General features: G+C 45.7%; 1 long non-coding RNA gene across 1 annotated transcript; it reads right to left on the bottom strand.

Moving 5' to 3' along the window:
- Positions 1-870: 870 nt before the first annotated feature.
- Positions 871-4,697, bottom strand: LOC149985157 (uncharacterized). Its single transcript, XR_016487381.1, has 4 exons — positions 4,556-4,697; positions 2,649-2,862; positions 1,940-2,569; positions 871-1,736 (listed from the first exon to the last, which is right to left on the bottom strand). It is a non-coding gene; the product is annotated as an uncharacterized LOC149985157 (long non-coding RNA).
- Between the last annotated feature and the right edge of the window lie 1,155 nt (positions 4,698-5,852).

Below are 5,852 nucleotides of genomic sequence, written 5' to 3' on the forward strand. Positions count from 1 at the left end.
TTCCTGTCATCCTTTGCCATACCTTTAAGTATTGTTTGTCATTGGAGTGCCATCCAAACCACAGTCCATGAGGTCACCCACAGAAATGGCTCTAGTCTAATACTAACAGCAGCTTCTACAAGGATGTTGGGTTACTTCCCAAACGGCACCCTATTCCCTATATAGTGCACTACGTTTGACCATGCCCAAGGCTCTGGTCAAAAGTAAGACGCTATGTTGGGACTAGGGTGCCATTTGGGACTCATACTTAGCGTCTGTAAAGCACTGCTGCTTATTGGCAGAAGAGGCCATATCCATAACCACAGCTGGGGGTGCTTAGCATAGAACAAATGTAGTCTTAGGCTTGCTTCGGTAACACTCTTATATTTCCCCCATAAAATTGTATCATTCCTGGATTATATATTCCATGTTCAGAAAACGTTTCACCAGAGATTTCCTCGGACTGTGAATGTTAATAAATGTGAATAGTAGGATACGCAGAAAGCAATACTGCGGTTGGGCTGTGTTTATTGAGCATGGCAGTGGGTTAAGTGCTGAAATCATCTGTCGGAGACCCAGCCACCATAACCACGCAACCATATGAGTCCCAAATGTAGTTTTATAATGAGTACTGGATAGTTAGGTCTGGCTACCGAGTCATTCCACCTCAAAAAGCACAAGACGATTTCGACACCCACCATCTTAGATTGTTCCGAAATGGAACAATTTCTGTAGATGGAAAGAGGTAAGCATTCCAGCAACATTTTGTTGAAAGATAATTAGAAATAAGAAATGATGCCAATTGATGCACCCAAACTGGCTAATTCAATTTGTTGGATTCATGTAACGTTCAATAAATATAGTATCCAACTTGGACCAAGCGTCTTCTTAACAATGATTTTAATAAATGGTCAAAAGCCACTCACAGACCCCCCAAAACCAAGTATCAGTTCTCTATGTTTGACAAGTATTATGAAGCTGTGGCAGAGTGTATTGTTTATTTGTATTTATTATGGATCCACATACTCTTCCTGAGGTCCAGCAAAATTAAGGAAAACATACAATTTTAAAAACATTTGTAACGTAGACGGTTGGTTTAATAATAACATGGAGTTACAAAACAAGAGATGCACCTGGACATGAAAACTGAACCAATACTGCCTGAAGACTGACGCTAGGGATTGCTATATCAAGGTGGTGATGAGGCTCAGGTGAGCGTAATGATGAGTTGCCAGGACCGGTGGTTAGTAAACCGGTGATGTCGAGCGCACGACTCCAGCTGGTCCGGATGGCGAGGGTGGAAATATTGGATGATGTTGGGATCTAGAATGTCAATCACCGGAACCCAACACTGCTCCTCTGGACCATACCCTCCCAGTCCACGGGAGCCTCACTGCAGTGGTGGTCCACCTGATCCTTCTGACGGAACCACTCGTAAACTGCACTGGCCTCAGTCTGGCTCGGAGTCCACAGAGCCAGAGCCAGGGCCAGCTGACATCCCAGGACACACTGGAAGGGAGTCAATCCGGTGGAGGAGTGGGTTCTGGGCATATTCCGCCCAGGGAAGGAACCGGGCCCACTCCCCTTGCCAGTGACTCCTTGGGAACCTCTCCAGCTCCTGGTTGGTCTTCTCCACTTGCCCGTTACTGAGGCCAGTACCCAGATGTGAGGCTGACCGTGGTCCCAAGCTTCTCCATAAAGGCTTTCCAGACCAGCGACGTGTGTCGGAAGAGCTGCTGGAATAGTGCCTCAGCGACCTGGAGAGCGGTAGGTAGACCAGAGAAAAGGATAAAACGGCAAGATTGAGAATCTGTCAACAACAACCAGAATAGTGGTAAAACCATCAGAAATGGGGAGATCCATAACAAAGTCTATGGACAGATGTGACCAAGGGCGCTGAGGGAAGGGGAAGTAGTTTACCTGCTGTAGTGTGCCGGGAAGATTTGGATTGGGTACATACCGAACATGAGTTGACATAGTGGGCGACGTCCTACGCCAAGGTGGGCCACCAGTATTTATCGGAGAGGAACTGGATGGTGCGGGTGATACCTGGGTGTCTAGCGGCAAGGGATGTGTGTGCCCAGGTCAACAGCCGATCTCTCATCTCCTTGGGGACGTAGATGCTCTCTGCAGGGCAGGTGGCAGGAGCTGGTTCTCTCCAGAGCATGGCAGATGTCCACGTCTATGTCCTAAAACATGGGACCAACGATACGGGAGGACCGCTTGATTGGCTGGAGGACACTCCCAGGACTCTCCACCGATGTGGAACCACAGGGTGCGGGAAAGCAGGTCCTCCGGCATCCTGGTTCCCAGGCGGTGAGTCACATCCTTGACCAGGAGATGGTGGGGTTATGTAGTTGATGCCACGGGAGGCCGAGGATGACTTTGTTTATGGGTGCGGTGATGAAGGAAAGGTGTTCATGGTGCTTGGGTCCCACGTTGAAGGTGAGTGGTGCTTTGACATGAGTAATTGTGGTGGATCCCAATGGTCGCATATCCAGAGCTTGGACAGGAAAAGGAGAGGAGAGCAGGTATGAAGTTAAGTTCAGGGAGGAGGCGAGGACCTGAGCGGCACCGGAGTCCACTAGAGCTGTAGAGACAGATGGGACAGCCAGTGAAATTGAAGCCAGAAAGGGTTTGGAGGAAAGTGATGGAATACTCACGCCTACCCTGGGAGATGGAAGGTCACAGGGCCACCCCTCTGTTCTAGTGGACCCTGGGTTAGGGCGCACCGGGCACCGCTGAAGCTGGTGTTCCTCCTGGCCGCAATAGGAACAGAGTCCCAGCTGTCTCCGGTGACAAGGAGAGGTGCATGGCCCCCACCTCCATGGGTTCAGGCTCTGCCTCAGGACAGCCAAAGGAGTGGCGAGGTGGACACCAGTGCTGCCGAAGAAAAATAAAAAGTCACTCACCTCCCTCTCTGCCCTCTGGAGGATGGTTGGGTTCCTTTCATAGGAACCAACTCATCCTCCCCTCTCTCCCAGACGGCCGTAGCCCACTCCAACGCTGACCGTGGCAACCTTGGACCTCTCGGGGGTGGGGGCTCCCGTCTGATATGTGAAATAGAGGGCGCACTGGAATAGAAAGCCACGGCATTTCGATAGAGTACCGTCATACTTCTCGGAAGGGAAAGTCAGGCATCGCTGACCTGGGCGGACGGCTGGGTAGGCTGGGGGACTGGCTCACTGTGACGACCCGTGGTAGGAGGCCCTCCGTCAGAGGTATGGTGTCCAGGTGTGCCTCATGATGGGGCGCAGGTGTGCATAATGAGGGTTGCCAGGTGTGTGTCATAATGGGTTGCAAGAGCCGAGTACATTTTCGTTGCAACAATAGCCTTTGTTCATTATGAAAATAAATTGTGTGGTAATCGTCACAATTCAAGCCAGTCCTCCATGAAAGCAATTCAGTTTGTCCTGATAATGTATACTGGCCATTGCGGTGGGCTTGGTGTGGGGTTTGGGGTGGTTCGTGGGCAGTTATTGACCATTTATTTGGATTGTTAAGAGGAGCTTTAGTCCAAATCCGATGTTGGGTACTATATTTATTGAATATTATATGAATCCCATAAATTAAAATGGCCAATTTGGGTGGAGTAAATTAGCTTAATGTCTCAGAGTTCATATTGTCTTTCAACAAAAATAACGTTGCAGGAATGATTATATTATCTGTTTCTAAATACAGAAACCCATTTCAGAAGAATCTGAGATTGTGGGTGTCATGGCTTGCTGAAATGAAACGACCCGACTGTTGTTTGTTCTAAGTAAGGGCTATTAGCACTACATGGTCCAATGAAATAGACCGTTTTTGTACTGTGAGATAATAATGAACTAAGATATGCATTTATGGGCCTATTAATATGCACAAATACAGGATAAGCGACAACGCCTACTCCACACACAGTCCCCTAACGTACTCCCCGTTCACCCATGGTTACGTCAACTCCAACTCTATCACCAAGTTTGATTTCATTTTACAGTAATAATTGTCTGCATGATGAGTGTACTTTGGATATGGCATTTAATTCATTTAGAGATGCCCGTTAGAGCATACGATAGCATGACATTTAGCTTCGCAGCCAGCCTGCCCGCCCGTGTGTTATTCCTGCCTGTTTTTATTCAATATCTATGACTGGGCATCTGACCTTGGTTTCGGAAGAAAACATAAATCATTTCATCTTCAAATGAAAAGAAAGTCTGATAGCAATTACAGGGAGAGTGTTAATTACATATTCACTTTCATCCCTGATCACACAGTCTAGCCTCAATGCTGCTGGCTCCCTCTTGTTGGGTAAAATGTTCGAAACGATATCAAGTGTCCTGCGCAATAAATGTTGAAAGTCTAGATCTACATTTTTGTTATATTTACTGTCCATATTTCATCTGGACAAATTGTGGGTAATAGTGCAGAAAACAAAGCTAGTCAGAAAAACATTTCCCTTATGCTTGTTCACTTACAGTGCCTTTTTACTGACAAAGAGCAATACTCACATACAACAATTCAAAGTGGTTTACTTTGGAACTGTTCACTGTGTAACTACACTATTTAGTTTATAACATATTTATAAGCGTTTACTCACCCATTTACCATTGCTTTGTTAGAGCAGCAGGACACACACACACACACACACACACACACACACACACACACACACACACACACACACACACACACACACACACACACACACACACACACTTTCTACAGATGTCTCACTATACAGCCCTACTAGAGCAGGGCATCCGGACCTGTGTTGAATGCTGTTCGAATTTCTGCAGTCAAGGGGAGCAAAGAAATGTCCCCCTCCTCTCGTATTGGCTTGTTGTCTTTGTGTATGAAAGAGATTTACATTGGGGTACTGATGCTCGCTCATAGACCGGGATACGGATCAGCAGCACAGGAGTATATGGAATTAAGTACACAATCGCCCACTTTACTAGAGGAAGCCAGAAACACACGGGAACATTTAAAACAAACATGGGCTTGGAAAGAAATAAACAAGATAAAATGTGTAGACTTATAAAAACACCAGGTGAAAATTGTATCGGTTTCTAGAGGTGATGTGAGGCTGCATGTGAAATTGTGTATGTATGTATGTATGTATGTATGTGTGAGAGAGAGAGAGAGAGAGAGAGAGAGAGAGAGAGAGAGAGAGAGAGAGAGAGAAAGAGAGAGAGAGAGACAGGACAATGTGGACCAGAATAAAGAGACAATGAGGATTTGAAATGGTCTATGAAGCTATTTCATGTGATGACTCTTGGTCACTTATTATTAACCAAAAAGCCAAACAGTCAAAGTCCATATACATGAGCAGGTGACTTAGATGTACTATCTGTTTGTATGTACTTTATTAACAAAAGCTGTAGGAACAACCTGTGATATAATAGACTGTTTTGTACCAAAGTCAAGCGAGTTGCTGTTATCTGTCTTTAATGTGCAATGATGTCCTTAGACTATGTCCATTGGCTTGTACGTAAGTTACTGATTGTGACAGCGTTTAAGCAGGATACAGGTCCCATTCCCAGAAACACAACCATTCCATTTAACACACGGCATGGGCCAACTAACAAACCAGGCTGTTTAATGTTTTATTGCAGATGTCAAGTCAGGTCATGAGGGTTGTCACATGCACATCAGACAGTGAGTGTTTTTTTTTCTCCCAGGGCTCGATAATTGGAGAAGAAATAAGCTACTGTAAAACATTTTCCAAAAATCCAGACTTGTCAAATGTTTACTGTGTTAATGAAAATGGCTTACTGTTTCAGATTTTCTGTTCAGGTTTTTACTATACTTGGATTCCAAGCCGTAGTTACTCATTGAAAGTCATTATTACCGTAGCATTCAAAAGAATACCCCACAGTCAGTTACTGTAAGCA

This window comes from Oncorhynchus mykiss, chromosome 2 (assembly GCF_057628025.1).
Source record: "Oncorhynchus mykiss isolate SJ-2025 chromosome 2, ASM5762802v1, whole genome shotgun sequence".
Taxonomy (NCBI): domain Eukaryota; kingdom Metazoa; phylum Chordata; class Actinopteri; order Salmoniformes; family Salmonidae; genus Oncorhynchus; species Oncorhynchus mykiss.